This window comes from Rhea pennata, chromosome 1, assembly GCF_028389875.1.
Source record: "Rhea pennata isolate bPtePen1 chromosome 1, bPtePen1.pri, whole genome shotgun sequence".
In the NCBI taxonomy this organism is placed as follows: Eukaryota; Metazoa; Chordata; class Aves; order Rheiformes; family Rheidae; genus Rhea; species Rhea pennata.
Window position 1 is genome coordinate 138,150,592 of NC_084663.1, and position 17,825 is coordinate 138,168,416.

Sequence of the window (17,825 nt, forward strand, 5' to 3'; positions counted from 1 at the left end):
CTCTTTGTTTTCCTCCAACATACCCTCGCTTAGTACATGGAGCTTATCATAAGCTAAAAGGAAATATATTTTAGGAAACCTTTAATTAAAATCCTGGCAGTACATCATTGTCACATCTTCTTTCTCCAGCTCAATTCAATAAGATTTCTTGCATTGATATGAATTTTTCTGGGTAGTGACTACTTTTTGCCATGGTAGGTAAAGCTCCTGCAGAAGCAAATTCATGATGTTGGAGCCTTTTCCAGATGTCAGATTTGCCTGATTGTCCCCTGAGGTCAAAAGACAGACTTCCATTTAGAGAGGAACAGAGAGATTTCTGAACGGGCTTCTGAACTGATGTTAAGTGAGAGGCAAAGTATTTAGAAGCAGAATAGGTGGTATGAGTTTGCAGTTTTGTATTCCTCCTCCTTTTTGATTCAAGAAAGGTGTAACTCAAGCAGCAATGGCACTTGCCACATCCCATTGCAATATGGGATTTTTTTGACTTGTGGTTTGTTTATTTTAATGAAAGCCACTAAGGGGCAGCAGATAAGAACTGATCTCATTGTTAAAACATTAAAAATTCCATTACTATTTTTTCTTTAGAGTTGCAAATGGGTCCAGCGTTATCTTGCACATTGAGCTAATCTTCAGGAATGAGGAAATCACCCTTCCTAAAGAAAAAAATCAGATAACACACTAATGCTAAGAATGATTAAATATTTGCCACCGAGGCAAAAATCACTTTGCAGCAATACATTTCTGAAGCCTATAGATTCATATGTGTATTTTCATAGTCTTCCATTACTTCAGGCAGAGAGGCACTTGTTCTTTATGTAAACAGCATACAGTATTTTTCTAACTTCCAGTTCATGTCATTATGTAATTTACCTTCTAATCTGACATGAGGAAATTGGTGCTTCTGGAGCACATGTGGCTCCGACTAGAATGGGATATTGCCACTTTACGGGCTGCTGTGAACTATTTCTGCGTCACTGGTATTGCAGTAGTTTCACTGGGCAGTTACAGTTTCTTGCTTAAGTCCTGGGAGCCTCTTAAGCTTTAAGCAGACCCCGAGCAGTTAGATGAGAATGGGAATAATCTCTTATACCACAAATTGACTTCCCTCTTTGTAGCCCGAGACACTGTTTCCAGCTGCTTTCAGTCTTTTAAATCCTTGAAAGCTTTCCTAATCCTCATGTAGGCAGCCTTTATGTGCTGTCCCTCCCTCCCCTTTCTCCTCATTGGCGAGGCTATTTCACGGCCTAATTCAGCCAACTACTACATCCCTGCGCTGCGATTTGAAATAGGAGCCAGGCGGACAGTTGCCTCCCTGCTCCTGACTTTTAATAGGCTGGGAAGGAAGGTTGAGAAACTTGACATTGTCTTAGGAAGAGTCTCTCTCTCCCCTCCCTAACCCCCCTCCCCTTAGCAAAGGATAAAAGGAAAAACAGCGCGAGGGGGGAAACTTGTTTGCCCTGGGAAACTTGACGGATTTTTCGCGCTGCCGGTAGCGGCGCGGCGCGGGGCGGGCGCAGCCCCTTCGCGGCTGGATGGGTGATGGGAGCCTGAACATGAGGCAGGTGAGGAGGGGGCTGCGCCGCGGGCTCTGGGCGCTCGCGGGGCTGGGCTGGCTCGCACCGGCAGGGACCTCTGCAGAGCTATGCTTTTCTTCCTTTTTTTTTTTTTTTTTTTTCTTTTTTTTTTTTTTTTTTTTTGCTTGATGAAAAGTAAGTTTCGTTTTTTGGGGAAAAAAACTGATTAAAGGGTTTCTGCTTTGCGTTTAATCTTGCCGGTAATAACCCACGTCGTGCAGGTCATTCTGCGTTTCAGTTTTGTACGGGGCATGAAAGCCGTTGGGGAGATACGTAAATCAATTCCGTTTTGCCGGGGCTTAAATGTGTTGTGGCGACTGCCTCGCAGCCGTGTTTGTGACATGTAAAAGGAGAGAACTTGCTGTGTTATAAGCCTGAATATGCCAATAATTCAGCCCAGGGATTATTTACTGAACAGCTCTGCATGAGTTCCTTGCCTGCCAGTACTTTAATCTTGTGATTGTTTTAAAATGTAGTAGATTCAAGCTCTCTTACAGCTTCACAAAAGTACTTTAAAAATGTGTTTTCTAGGGATTTTTTTTCTAAGATTATTCAAATGAGATTTTTTTAAGGCTTCTTTTCACCTGAAGAGACAAAAGTAGCTTTTATTCTCATTCTAATAGTTGAAAGGCACAGTGGCAAAATATTCTTAATTCTCACTGTTTGTAGTTTTACAACCAGAATGTGCAGTTAGAAGAGCCTTGTGGGAGCAAGAAAAACTGGCTGAGCTGTGCCTGAAGACTGAACCCAAGATCTGTCCCACTTTAGAACGCCTTGCCAGTCAACTGCAGAAGCTTACAATCAATATGTTATTTTCTACGTAGGCAATGAGTAAATATGAGGAAATGAGAGAAGTCTTCTAGGTTCTTTTGTGTGTGGGTGTTACTCATTCAGCTCTCTATGGGACTTTTATAGTATGTGGCTAGGGAGCGCATGTGTGAAGACTTTGCACCTGTAGTGCAAATGGAGTATTTGTTTTTCACTCTCTTTCTGAAACCATTGTGAGAAATCTTAGTTTCCTTGCACCATTTTTCTGTAAGTTAAGGGAGGTGGGGAAGGGAGGAGAAAGAAGATAGATAATGGGAGGAGGAATGGCATTTCTTTTTTCCCACTAGCAGGAAAAAAAAGGAAAATTTTATTGTTTTTTAGGAACAGAGGACGTAGTGCCACTCTTAACCAAAATGAAGGGCATTTTATATACTGCTTAACTCTGGTTGGTCAGTCTGATGCACATAGTCATCAGAAATCGTCATCACCACAAGAGGGTACTTTGGCACAGGGGTTGTCAAAAGATATTAGAAAAAAGTAGAAACGTTACAGAGTGGCAATAATACAGAAAGTAAAATATTCTGAGAAACATGCACATTACTTTCCTGAGATATTTCTACCTGAAGCATAAGGCTTTATGTGTCATGAGGATTCATAAGTGGTGGGTTAAAAAGAGTAGAGCAAAGTCAGAAAGGTGAGCAAAAAAAGTTAGTGTACTCACGTGAGTTGCCTCCCCCCTCCAAAAAGGAGGCAAGAGGGAGAACAAGGCATTCAAGCCTAAAAAGAGACGCAAGCAGAGGCACAGGCGCAGGCACAGGCGGGCTCATTCTTGCAGGGCCCAGCATGTTGGGGTAGGTGTCTGCCGTCTTTCGTTTCCTGTGCGGGAGCAATGCAAGGGGGTAATTGCGTTCCTGACGCCAGGATGGGTTCGCACACCTCCTGCGCTCCATCCTGCTGAAGTTACCCCTCGCAGGGAGGTGCGAGGGGAGCCAGCTGAAGAGCTGCCAGAGTTTATTTAAACACCTGCCTGTGAGTGTGGTTTCTCTCACTGTGCCAAGTGAGCAATTTAGAAGAATTTTGCAGGGCTTGGTTGTTTTCTCTGCACGGGTATTTTCAGTTTGGCAGCCTGTGTGCACTGCTAGGGCCCATGGAGCAAAATCCAGGGAGCTGGTAGGGGGGACAGACAGTTTGCATTGGCCCCCAACAGCTTGCTTCGTCTTTTAGTGGGAACTCAAGATTGTGATTAGCTAACCATGTAAAATGTTAGGAAAAGCAGACGCTTGGGAGCAGGAATGTCCTATACTGCGAGAGCCCTTACTCCTGCTTCTAGTTTGAAGTTGTTATGGGAAAAAAGGAATATGCATAAGAAGGTGACTTCTGTCTGTCAGCTCGGTTGCTGCACTCCTAATTGATGTAGCAGAGAGCTGTTCTACCTGCCCTTCCCTCTGCTGCAGCAATGGTCCTTCTCCACAGCTCCCCCCCCTGCCCCCATAGCATTGCCTTTCTGTGTACTCCCTGATCTGTAGGCCTGCTGGCCCCAGCACCTTGTGGGGGGGGGGGGCAGGGGAGCCCCCTTCACTTTGCCAGGCTCTGCTTCCACCTCAGGATACTCTTGGTCAGGGCCGTGGCTTAATCTGGGGCTGCAGAGTTAACTGTCAAGCGGCCGGTGTATTAGCACTGCGATGAAACCGCATATTGTGCTGATGGCCCAAAGGCAACCTGCAGACACTGCACAGTAGCACATAGCATCCACCCAGACAAATGCACTGGCTTCCCTAACAGAAGTGCGGGAATTACGATAGAAATGTAATATGCAGCCTGTTGAGCTGATAAGATTCAGCCTACTTCACTGCTGTGCCAGGCCAATGGTGTCTAAGCAAAGTAGGAGGTAACAGGCTTGGTGGTGTGGGATGTTGCGTCAAGACTTGCAGATGAGATGAGAATGAAGAAGCAGTCATTTTTAGGAGGTAATTTAAAACCTCAGGAGGAACTGTGTCTGCTGTCTGATATAATAATAACCTCACACAGACACCTGAGTAACCAAAATGGGACAGTGCTCATCCTTTTGCTGCATGCATAACATCTTGGAAAGTATGTTGGACCCTGTGCAACCGAGAAAGTTCTAGCATCTGCAGGAAAATACACCCATTTTGGTGTGCAAGGGTGCTATAGCCATTTTCAAACTAGTGCTAGGAAACAGAGGTGCAGTGTTTTAAAGGTATCTGACATGGTTTTAAGACAAAAGACCCAAGCAACTTAACAACGAAAATTCATTTGCAGGTAACACACTTCTGCCTTGCAGACTACTACTTTGTCTAGTTTGCTGTATAAAAGGAAACTGATAGGTAAAGAAATGTGCAAGTGATAGAAACTTCTGTGTTAGAGCCATGGTCTGCCCAGCCCTTGTGGCTGGATGCAGTTTGCGTCACTGGATTCTTGGAGTTTACTGTAGAACTGGAGAGGGCACTGTGGGCTCTGTTTTAAGTTCCCTAAAACTGCTTTACAGAAAATGAATTATTTGATGAATTTTAATACTTTATTTTCACTCACTTTCACTCACAACAAATTTCTGAAGTGGAGCTCATGGGAGTGTCCTGACAGCAAATACAACTGCTCATTTTGGCCTCTTCCTATATAAGTCCCACTGACTTTGATCAGGGCAGAACTGAGCCCTTCATCACATAAAGAGGTCCAACAAAATGCTTGCTAACTTGACAGGCCACCTAAAAATGAAAAACTGTGTTTCAAGGGCTCGTGAAGCCATTACAATTACTTGTTATGAATGCAGACATACAGCTTTTCGAGGGTATATAATTCACAAAGCGAATAAGTGCTGCATACAATTTTAGTGAATAGCACATGCAAAATTCAAAATCGCCCCCTGTCCTACAGATGTTTTAACTCCTTAGCATGTGTTTCTTATTTCCTATTTTCTCTTTTGCGTACCTTTACAAATTCTTAATATATTCCTCAGCATTATTCTTATCCTGAAGTGTTGCAACCCTTAGTCCTCCTTTAGAAAACTCTGTCTGAAGTTCCTCCTGGGACTTTTTGTTGTTTGTTTGGTCTGTAAGGGGAGAGCGAGCATCTCGGAGAACGCTGCTTTTTGTGTACCCTGCGGAATAAAGAAAACAAGTGTACAGAGTCCACAGGCTGGGAGTGTATCAATTAATTAGTGGCTGGACATTGCTCCGTAGGAAGCCCGGCGAGGTTTTTGTGCATGTGTGTATGTGTGTTGTCTGCTTCCTTTGATCACTTGTGTGGTAAATAGACATGCAGTGTAGCTATGGCAACGTGTGCTGTAGGTTGGTGGGAACAGAGGGGACGGGATGGCCGGACAAAGGGTAGTTTGTTAGAATGGTTGGTTCTGATTAGAAAAAGGTGGCACCAATCAGGGCATTTAAAAACCTAAGTTTTGCACAACATGAGTGTACGTTATCAGCTGGAAAGTGAGGTTTGTTCCTGTAGCCTTGAAAGAGCAGATCATACGGAAGATTGGGGGAGATGGGGGAGGGATAATAAAAAACAGAACCCAAACCCCCTTACACTTTTGAATATAAAAATGTTCACGCTGGATGAGCTTTTTCTGGCTTTGCTCCAGAGTGTATGCGTTTTGCAAGAATGTATTTGTATGGAGTGAGATACCACAGTATTGCTACAGATATCTGTGTTTAAAAAATAAGGATTTAAAGATACAGTTACTGCAGATTGGTCCATTGGCTTCTGCTAATATCTAAAAATGCAATGTACAATATGTAATCAAAAGATACTGTACCTATTTCAGTAAGCTACCTGTAGAGGTCAGACTTGAAGTTCTCAACATTTTTTCATGATAGAATTTCAACCCAAAGCTAAAGAAGTAAAAATACAAAACCAGGCATAGCCACTTTCCTCATTAACTTTATGTGGAATACCCTTAAAATAATGGTTTATTGGTTTGGTTTATCAGTGTCGGGTTATTAAATAACACCATATTCTGCCTTGATGGCCGCTTGGAATAAATAAAAGTTGAGCCTTCCGTCACATCTTGCGCAGAACCAAACCTAAGCCTTTTATTAGTGGCTGAATTAGATGTGCATCTCCCTTTCCTGACCCCAGCAGGCCTCCTACCTCCCTGCGCGCTGGCGGCCGACTTCCCATCCCGACCCCGTTCCAGGGCTTCCCTGGGCCGCGGAGGGCAGGGGAGGGAGCAGGGAAGCAGGCAGTGACACAAAAAGCTTTGAGAGCTTCTGAGCTCAGCAAAAAGTTGTCAGAGCTCGGAGTCCCTCTGCAGAGTAGCACCAGAGGTAAGGGGTCCGCTGGAGGCTGGGGTGGAGAAAAACGAGCCGTCGGGAATGAGGAGCTCTTGGGAGTTGTGCTGCAGCTCAGTGAACGGAAAGATGAGGGAAAAAAAGCAGCTTTGGTTGAGATGAGAAGGGTAAAGTCTGAGCTAGGAGGAAGAAACAGGCATGTGTTCGCATACAAGTATGTGAATAGCCTTTCGAATGGGCTTTATTAGAGCTTGTTTGAACTGCATTTCAGGCTTCTTAAGGTACTCTGTTCTCCAGCCTAGTTGTGGGTTCAACGTTTTGTATTACAGGCGTGCTGTTTAGAACTTGTCATGCTTTAGCAAGCTGTAAAGGGTTACTGTATATCCCTGAGATCCCTAGTTTACAGTGCAGACTCCACCCTGTATGAAAATTGGGAAAGGACTAAAAGATAGGAAGCTGATTTTGATCTCGTTTCTGTACAATAAAAATAGCTCTTCATTCTTTAAAATAGTTCTTCCCTATCTGCTGTCATTTCATGGTTGTTTATCATTATTTATATCATCCCGCAGGGACATGGGAGGAAGAAAAAGCTGGCAAATAGGCTGTGTTTGTTTGGCCCTGAAGTATGATAAAACTTTTCTGGTTGCATAAGCATTGAGACGGCTGGGTGGAAGAACAATTTTAAGATAATGAAATTAATAGAAGAAAGTTCAGCCTTTCACTCCTGGCTTAGCAGAATAGCACTGGCCATAGGTCACAGGTGCTACTGAAATGGCTGGAGAAGAGGCTGCAGGGCCAAAGGAAGTCTGAAATTTTAGATAGGCTGAAATCCCTTTAAGTTCCAAGCAGGTGCCCATGACTAATGGCATTAACTTGGCACTTTAGGGCTGCAGATATTTAATTACTGAACAGCCGCAGCAGGGGATGCTGAGAGACCCCCCCCCCCCACCAGGGTGTGGGTAGGCTGGGCTCATCCATGATATCAGAGAGCCAATGCACAACTTCTTTTAGTCAGATGAAGCAAGAGCTTGCACAGGTGAGACTCCTAACAACCTCTAGGATCTCCCTTTCTGTTTTTCTATTAGAAATTTTATTCCAAGCATTAGCAGAGGCTGCTGCATTCCTCCAATAAAATACCGAGAAATCAGTATTTTATGGCAAAATGGTTCTCAAAAAAATTATCTTCTGTTTTCAGTGTTTTTTCTCCATATGGAGACAGGATCCCTCTTATTTTTTTCTTCCCAAGAAATAATCAGAATAATTGGAGACATAAAATGGAAAAAAAGAACAGAGAAACAATACATATTTACATATATATTTAGAATTGGAGTTGCTAAAACCAGCCACTTTCTCGTAAGAATGCCCAGCCTCTCAGTTTCAAGGTATTCTTAGTCACCAAGCAGTCTCCAGAAATGCTAGAAGGGATTTTATCATTGAGATGTTGTGTGCTTTTTTCCCTACGGACCTTGCCCTTATTGCAAAATCTATATTATTTGCAGGGATGATTTAAACTCTTTTGACATCTGCTTTGTGGTCCTGCTGGACCACAAAGGTTTGCGTGTCTGCTAGTCCTCAGCTTCTCCTCCTCCTTCCCAGCCTTTTGGTCTTTGGTCTCCTCTCAGCTCTGGAGGCAGAGATACAGATGAACATGGCTCTCGTTTTCTCTACTTCAGCATCTAGGGGAGTAGTGACAGATTATAACTGTGAACCTACACATTTCTGTTTATACTTCCACTGAAAAATACAACATGTGCTCTAAATTTGATGTGCAGGGGACCAACAAGAGCACACCAAGGGAGGGCTACCCAGAGGAAGGAAGAAGGTTGTCCCTTTCAGAGCACTCCCAGTGGGTCAGGGGCTTGGGAGCGGTACATGATAGCCATGTGTAGAGAGAATCTCTCCATATGATACTCAGGACAACATATATACTTCTGTTCTGCCTTGTGAAGTAGAATCAAAATTAGCATTTACTTTGCTAGCTGACATTTATTAGCTCTGCAGCCTTTCTTTTAGACAAATAATATGCAATTTATGGAGCTCAGATTTTGACCAGTACATGATGGTACACTGTTGCAGCAGCCTTAGTAGCACCTATTGAAAGAAGGGACTGTAAGGAGTTAATAACTTCATTTCTAACTGGATAACCAAAAGTACTCTTTAGGCAAAGATTTAAAACTGGGAGTTAAGCAGTTCAAAAGTGCACTATATTGTTTTGGTCTAATTAACACAACATGGTGATAAGACATTAAAGCAGAGCGACAACACTATACATTGATAACAGGGGACATTAATGCTGGGAGACACAGTCTACATTGTAAAAATCTGAAAAAAAGGGCTTATTATGTTAGATAGGTCAACATGATTTGACCTAGTTTTGCTTTGCTGCTTGGAAATTATGTCAGTATTAGTTATGTCATCTCCTTGGATGAGCAATTTAACATCCTTTTTACATTGCACTGTTGTCCTAATATTTTATATATATTTGCTTACTCTCTAAAAGGATCCTTCAGGCTAGTTCTGAGATCTGGGAAAAATGATACAAAGCAAAACTCCCTGAAAATGGTTTCTCTCTTATATATGTCCTCTGTGCAATAAAGAGGAGTGATTTTAATCACAGCAAAAGTGTATCTACAAATTTTGAAAAGTGCCTTGTACCTCTGATACTTGCTTGTAGAGCTCATTAAAGTTCATGACTAAAGAATGACTATGCTAACTCATATAACCATGTGCACCTTTCCTAGGAAAGGCATGTTTTTCCTTGCTGGAAAATCACGTTGTTGCTTTTACGTGGATCCTTATGTAAAGTTGAATAGATTAAAGGAATTATGCCACATATTTTCTTTGCGAAACATATGGTCTCATATGAAATCGACTGTATCTCTCTTGGCTTTGTATCTCTGTATCTCTGTGGCTTTTTTTTTTTTTTTTTTTTTTTTTTTTTTTTTTTTTTTTGTAGTCTTGAACAAAATCACCAGGATTTTCCTACGTATTTATGTTTATACTCTTCTTTTTCCCCTCTCTCATACCATCTGGACTTGTAAGGCAAGACTTTATATTTGCCAGAAGTCAAATTGTGGTACAACAGAGATCGGCTAGAGGATTAAATGCTACTGCTTTTTTGCTCTAATGGAGGAATAATCTGTTGCTGCTATAGCCAATTAGAATATTTTAGTAAGTGCTAGAAAAGGTATGTCTTAGCTTTACCTGTCCATCTTCAGCTCTGCCCCTACTTTGTGGTGCCTCAACAATGTGTTGTAAGGCTGCAGCTTTTGTTTCTTAGATTTATCTGATCAAAAACGGGCAACTCTGAAACCTCATTTTTCCTCTGCTGACGTCAGTGGGAGTGGGGAAGTGAGGAGGATTTCACACTTCAAAACACTGTGTGGCTGTAGTTACCACGAAGTATCTTTGTAGTCAACAGGGCTATGGATATGAGGAAACTTGCACCCCCGTGACAAAACCAGAGCAGATTAGACCATAGTGTTAGAGCAAAGAGTTTTTTTTTCCTGAATTCTTTATGATTTTTATTTTGATATGTCTTTTCTTGAATAATACGGAATGTATTCTTTTGGTTTAAGCATGATCTTGTTCCTTGTAGCACTGAAATATTTCAGTGAGGTAAGAGCTGTGTAATTTCCTCACTGTTTCTTCACAAATACATCTAATCTTCAAAAGGTCCTGCTTACTCAGACTTTTCAGCTCAAGTAAAATTTAAATTTGTAATAGCTATCTGAAATCTTTGAGGGTTCTTCAGATGCAAAGTCTCTTACATCCGTTTTTTAACCAGCTTAATTGGAACAGAAGCCTGATAAGAATAAACGTTCAGAGGTGTCTCTTCTGTGCTGTAACATTTGCTCTTGATCCCTAATTAGGCCTTGTTACTGAAGATTAAAAAATCCTTCGATATTATAACTCCCTGAATGTCTTGACAGCAAAAGAAACTATCATGGGAGAAGTCTAATATTCCTTTTCACCCTCCTCCCCCTTTTTAAGGAGAAATAAAGCATAAACTGCTTATGAAAGATACAGTAATGACTGGAAATAAATATATAATATCTCCAGAACAGTATAAGTTCAGGCGGTGGATGTCTTATGAGTGTGTGTTTGGGTATGTGTGTGTGTATGTTCGTACGCTGATTGTTTAGGACTGTGAAGATTCATAAGCAGATAAGTAAACTTTTTACTATCCCTTCATGTTTACAATCTCAAGGAAATGAAGAATGCAGTAAAATCCAGCACTGCTGTATTCTTACTGGGGAAGCTACTCATTTCAAAAGAAAATACCTGGTGTTTTCAGCTTGTGAAACTCTGAGTAAAAAGATGTCCTTCAGGAAAAAGGTGATTGTGGACTGGTGACACTGTTTGTATGGTTAACAAGGCTGTCCATAGATGCAGGATCATAAGAAGTTCAGGTTGGACTTGGGGAGATTTTTTCGGGTCCAAATGTCTCTTGAAATTACGGCATTGCATTACCTTAGCCAGGGCCCTGCCAAACTGAGTCTGGAGCATTTCCAGCAAGGCATATCCCATCCCTTCTCTGGGTAGCCTCTTCCAATGTCTAACTGTTCTCATGGTGAAGAATTTTTTCTTTTATCTAGAAGAAGTTTCTCCCAAAGCAGCTTGTGCTTGTTGCCTCTTGTCCTGTCACTGGACATCCCTGTGAAGAGACTACCTGCATCTATCTACTCTATAGGTAGTATTTAGCTATCCAAAGAGTGTGATTAGATCCTCCTTGAGCCTTCTCTTCTCTAAACTGGACAAACTCTGTTCCTCCAGTCTGTCTTTGTATGTCAAGTTCTCCAATCTCTTAACCATCTGGATGGCTCTCCACCAGACCCTGCAGTTCTCAGTGTCTCTCTCCAACTGGACAGCATGTTTCTGGTGTGGCCTAATAAGTGCTGGGTAGAGAGGAATAATCGTGTCTTTTGGTTTGCTGACTGTGCCCTTGTGCTGTTGCAGCCTAGTGTGCTGTTGGCCGCCTTTGCTGCCAGGGCACACAGCTCACTTGTGTTTGGCTTGCTGCCCACCAGGACCTCCCGATCCCTTTCAGTAGAGCTGTCCCTCACCCCCTCCAACCCCAGCCTGTACCATTGTTTGGCATTATTCCATCCCAGGTGTAGGTCACTGCATTTATCTTCACTAAAACCCATGTTAAGGTCATGCAGAGAAGGTTAATACACAGCCTCTGGAAAAGGCTTATTGACTGAGATAACAAAGAAACTTTCTCCCCTTTATTTTGTTAGCATGCAATGGGCTTTAGCTGTTTCTCAAGTATTTTCTGTCTTTCGGGAGTGAAAGTCCTGGGGTATTTAATTATGGATTTTGTCCAATTTGTCCATTTCTATGAATTTTTCTGTTGTCTGCTCCTATCAACAGAAACAGTTTTCTCATCTCATCAGTGAGATAGGCCTTGCCAACTTGAGGCTACTGTCCTGGCCAATGTGTAGACAGCAATTTGAGCTTTAAAAAACAGATGAAAACTATTGACTTTTTTTTTTTTAAAAAAATCTTCTCTTCCCTTTTTCTTGAAAAATCCTGCTTTTAGAAACATTTCTGAGTCCTTATGAACATTTTCTGGCTGTTGTTTGTGCTATTAGTTGATGCTAGTACAGGGGATGAGTAAATGGGCTTGCCCTTTTCAGGTACCTGAGTAGAGACGAAGGAAAGTGAAGAGAGAAGAGGAGGCTCTGGGGGTTTGTTATGCCTATATAACAACAGGAGGAGAAAGCAGGTCTCCATTTGTCTTGACAGCAGTACATTTTAAAGTACAAGAGTGCATTCCTGAGACTGCACTGGCTTGCTGAGAAAATAAAGTTCAGAAGAGAGGAATGGAGACATGCTTGGAGGAAAAAAAACTATGTGGAAGAGGAGGTCAGGAGGAGCATGGATAAAGAGGAAAGACTGGCAGACCCTTCTCTTAAAATTGCATTAGGAAAGCTGAGGGAGGAGCCTTTATATAGAAATTGTGAATGGAGTTTCTCTGAAGGTCTTGAGGATGAAGATTAAAACAGGATTTCTAGTATTACAGAATCAAAGTTGCATTGGTAAGCACAAATGCAAGGAAGAGGAACAGTTCATAAACTTGGAGAGAACTTGAAGGCAAAGAGAAAGAAGGCAACAGCCAGAGAGGCAAGGACTTTAAAGAAAACTTCTGAAGGCTTACAGAAGGAGATAGGGAGGAGAAAAATGCTCACAAAAGCCATTTTAACTTCCCACTTTTTCTCCATTAAACTCTCTGACCTAGCCCTTCTTGAACAGACCATTCCTGAGTGTACGCGTGTCACATGCCACTTTGTTTTACACTATAAAAGCGTAATGGTCAAAGGCATTTTATTGTATAAATCCTCCAAACAACTACTCCCTTAGCAGACTTTTCTTTCTAGTGAGTATTAAAAAGACACTGCAGTGTTCTGGGGTGTTAGATTTTTAATTTATCTAAAATCAACTAAAACGTAAGGCTTGGCACGCTGATCAGACTTTAAGACTTTTGGCTTTTTTAATCTTGAGGTCTTTACATAGTATGTGTAAATAAATTTCTACCAACTGCTGAAATCTTGCCCATAAGGGCTAGGTATAAATAATCACTTAAGTTAAATGTACAGAAAACGTTATGTGTCTTAATTTCTAAAATGTGGAAGTTGCACTTATGGTGCAGCATCAATGTAAGAAATTCTGGGAAAAGTTTTATTGTGAGGCTCTGTTTAAAAGGATTTGCTTCCAGTTATAAGACCTGTATGCTTGCTGATCTTGTGGCTGGTCCACCGTGCGAACAAGGACTTCCCCACAGCAGTGACAGTCTGGCTTTTAGTAGATGGAAAACCCAGAATCTTGTTGCTTTGTTTTGCAAATGCATGAACCACCACAAAGGTTATTATTTCACATACAATTTTATGACTTCAGTTATGTGGGAAAAGTTCATTTTTATGACAAAGACATTTTATGTTTGTATATGTTATCTCAGTAAAACATACTATGAAAGATGTAACGTGATGCCAGTTAGAAACTTGTGTGGTACGGACAGGTATTATACAATGCTGTATTTCTGGTCAGGCAGAAGTCTAGCCTTTAGAGTTGAAAGACTTGATTCATTTTCCCAACTTTGTACTGTTCCATTTGAAAGTGCTGTGCAGAGACTTATTCATTAGACATTTAAGAATGCATTTGAAATGTGTTGTTATGCAGATAGATACTAAGCACAATTAGGATGGTATATGCACTGTAGAAAATCAGACAAGTTGGCAATGCTTGGGGATTTAGTCATTCACAACAGAAGTTTACTTATTCTGTTCTGTTTCTTGTGCAGGTGAAAAGGTTATCCACATCTTCAGGTGATAATGGACAAATTATTTAATTAATAGGCGTGTTTTTGCTCCAAATCACAAGGTCAGGAATCTTTGCCTGATGTGTGGGAAAGAATGATACTCAGAATGATTAAGACCCAGAGGAAATTTCTTGGAGTTTATTTTGGCTGGCCTATAATTGATAACTCCCTTGACTAATGGAATACCAGGCTCCATGTCAATTACCATTTGCAGAGCTTAACTCTGAATAGCAGTTATTGGTCACATATGTTGGCCTGTCAACTCTCGTTTCAGAAATGGGATGCAAAATGACATATGGGTAAACCCTAGCAATTTGTTTTTTGCTTTTCCTTTTTTTGCCATTGTTGTTGAAAGACTCAGATTTTTAAAAAAGGAAATACGGGAAGACTCCAGGTGAAAGTCTGCTTAAGTAGCAGTAAGTAGAAGTAAGAGGTTCTCCATGCCACATGACTTTATGTTGTAGACAGGAGTGATTTGAGAGAGTGAGGTTAGGAGAATAGGAATAGTTAACAAGTTTTGGTGGCTGTTGCCACTCATGCCCTAAGGTGATAGGCAGGGGCTGTAATGATACTCATATCTAAGGTTGAATATGGATTAAAAACAGTGACCTTAACATCATAGCTTTGGTTATTGTTGATGATACACACTGTTGATTAGATTTGCTTCTGTATAGAACTGGAAGAGGAGATGTTTGCTGTGTCAGTAGAGTGTTAGCTAAGATTTCCCCAGTACCAGAGAGACATGGAGCTACTGGAGAAAGTCCAGCGTAGGGCTACAAAGATGATCAGAGGGCTGGAGCACCTGTCCTACAAGGAATGGCTGCGAGAGCTGGGCCTCTTCAGCCTGCGGAAGAGAAGACTGAGGGGGGATCTGATCAATGTGTATAAGTACCTGAAGGGAGGGTGTCAAGGGGACAGGGACAAACTCTTTTCAATTGTCCCGTGTGACAGGACAAGAGGCAATGGGCAGAAACTGAACCACAGGAAGTTCCGCCTGAACATGAGGGGGAATTTCTTCCCTGTGAGAGTGACAGAGCACTGGCACAGGTTGCCCAGAGAGGTTATGGAGTCTCCTTCTCTGGAAATCTTCAAGGCCTGCCTGGATGCAACCCTGTCTAACATGCTCTAGGTGACCCTGCTTGAGCAAGGGGGTTGGACTAGATGATCTCTGGAGGTCCCTTCCACCCTTACTGATTCTATGATTCTATGATTTAGTTTAGAGTAACTGTGACTTTCTAGTGTACTGTTGCTAAGGGAGTTGCAAGTATATCAAATCCAGATTTGGCCCTTTCATACCAGCTAGCTGACTGTTAATCAGGAAGGAGAGTTAAGACACTGATGTACTGGAGAGCCTTTGGAAAACTTTGCCATATCTTGGTCTTATCTGGAAAATGAAGACTAGACTTTCGAATATTTTGAGGTCTACTTACTGCAAGAGCAATAAGAACTGATTATATTGATTATTTAAGGAGTCATAACAGTCACTTGTCAATAACATACTCCTATCCATAGAGTTGAAATGTATACTTTATCTTTGAGGAATCCGATACTCCTAAAATAGTACTCTCCTTCCCGATAACAGTAATAATCAATCTTCCTTCTCTCCCCACCTCCCCCCAAAACCCCTCCAAACCAATCAACCCCCTAAGACTGTTTCATGTTCAGATGACAGAGCCTCAAAGTAAGGCTACGTAATTCTGTTCTGGGATGTATCTAAATGGAGTAATTATTTTGTTTGACTTGGCTATATTAAAGCACTAAATGTAATATTGTACACACTATATGTAAAACAAAAATATTTGTGTTAAATAAAAGCCAAAAAGAATTAAAATCATATTAAAATCATTCCTTTTGACTTGTTCCTTAAAACATTTAATTCAAGCTGACATACTCCAGCAAAATGTGTCTATTTTGATGAAACTGAACTTTGCAGCAGGGAACTGTTCTACCAAAGAAAAATTCATCCATTCCTCTGATCTGTGAATGAGACTGAAATACTTTATGGAATTAAAACATCTGGGAAAAGAGGAGGTGAAGAATTCACATGAATTGTTAAAACCAGTTAATTTCATTGTAAATTGTGTGTCAAACCAGATGATTTATAAAAGAGGTATTCTGAAATTTAAAATATGAAATACTTTAGTTCTGCTAAAAATAAGAATTTTTTGTTCTGTTGTTCAAGAAAAAAATGTCCAGTCGTCAAAAATATCCTGACCTGAATAATAATAATAAATCTTTTTTTTTATCAGAGGATTACTATTATATTTTAACTATTCTGGATGAGAAAAAGGCATTATACAATACAGAACCATCCTCAGCCTAGGCTATAGTAATGATCTTGCAAGCTACCTTAATGTAAATGTTATGGGTGCCTTTTCCCCTCTTATTTATTTTGCTAAAAGAGCCTAGCATGTTTATTTTTCCAATTCTTCCTCCCTCACCACACCTCTGTGCAGACAGACACACACATACATACCTGTCTAAGAAATGAAGAAAAAAGGGCTTTAAAAGTTGAATGAGGCTTCAGCAGTGGGCTATGTTCAGATATCATTCTATGATTGTACAAAGCAGAAACTGATGCAAAATTTAATAGTAATATGCAGATAAAAACAATCCAATCTCTAATATAATCTTTAAATATCTTTTAAAGTTTAAATATCATTCAAGCAATCATATTGTAGTAGTTCAGAAGGGTACAAAGAACACCCAGTCTCCAAACCTTGATTACACAAGTAATGAAATGATTTACAGTATCTCATAAAATATTTAAGGATGAACGTATAAAAGATCAAAAGCCATAAAAGCCTATATAGTGTCTCAGAATGAGGGAGATAAATTGCTGGTGTCCTCTCACTGGCAGGAAATTCTTTGGGAGAAAATTCCAAATGATACTAGGAAGAGGTAAGGAATGTTCCCCCCAAATATAGTTTAAAACCTCAAATCTGAGGGGTTTCTGCCTAGACTCTAAATATATTGATCAGTGTAACTTTGAGTGTGTAAGGGAGATGCATTGACCACGTTTTCCAAACATTAAGAGCATTTCATTTTAGTGTATGAAATACTTCACAGATGCTTTAGTAAGCAAAAATTTGGCTGTCATTTAAATCACCATGTTAAAGATTTACATGGCTGTATGGTACATGGTACGTGGCTGGTATTTTTTGTGTTTTGCAAGTTTATCGTTATGTTTTAAATGCAGATATACTGAGACAGGAAGCATGGACCATAATTCAGAAAACTGAGTCAGTTCATGGCTCTGTTACAGTTTCACACCTCTGTGTGACCATACCATAACTGGAGGGTTATTTATATATGTATCCCTCCTTCCCCCCAATATCCTCAACTAAATAACAAGGGTATGAAGTAGATCCCCAGTTCTGCTTTCATGTGAGTCAATTATCTTGGTAACTGTTCATCTCAAGGTGAGAAGTGGACTAAATCAGTTTATTGATTATAGTGCTCTGGTACTTGTCTTTAATTCCCTCCGAGTGCCCGTACATTCATCAAAGTTTTCCTGCATTTCAGTGGAAAGCATCAGTTCAGATTCAGCTGCAACTTGAAGAAGCACAGGATTTGCCTCAAGAAATCGTAGTGACACCTGTAGAAACTTCAGGATGAAAACTGGTGTGAAAAAACACCGGCAGGGAAATCGTAAATATCTGAGGGGGCACAGCATATTTACCTTTCTTAATAATTGAGTTTCAGACTCCTGGGTTTAAATCTGTGCTTATCCTGTGCATGACACAGGGGAATGTATGTGAAAAAGAGAACCTGCAGAATCAGGCCTTTCCCTACAAAGCCTCATGTAACTGATCTTTGTCATCTGTCCTATCTATCAGCAAATTATATATGGATTGACGTTCAAAACTACAGCCTCATGGTGCTGTTTAGATCTTTGATTTTAACTTAAGG

General features: G+C 40.9%; 1 protein-coding gene across 4 annotated transcripts in view; it reads left to right on the forward strand.

Moving 5' to 3' along the window:
* The window catches only part of MID1 (midline 1), a 246,430-nt gene that overhangs the window by 95,640 nt on the left and 132,965 nt on the right, over positions 1-17,825 (forward strand). Inside the window, exon 1 of one of the 4 annotated variants that reach the window (XM_062601157.1) lies at positions 1,354-1,562. The exons of 2 other annotated variants lie outside the window; for them this stretch is intronic. The gene's annotated coding sequence lies outside the window, so the exon portion shown is untranslated. Of the gene's footprint in view, positions 1-1,353; positions 1,563-6,609; positions 6,629-17,825 lie in introns of those variants that run through there. One more of the 4 variants, XM_062601180.1, reaches the window with a different exon arrangement.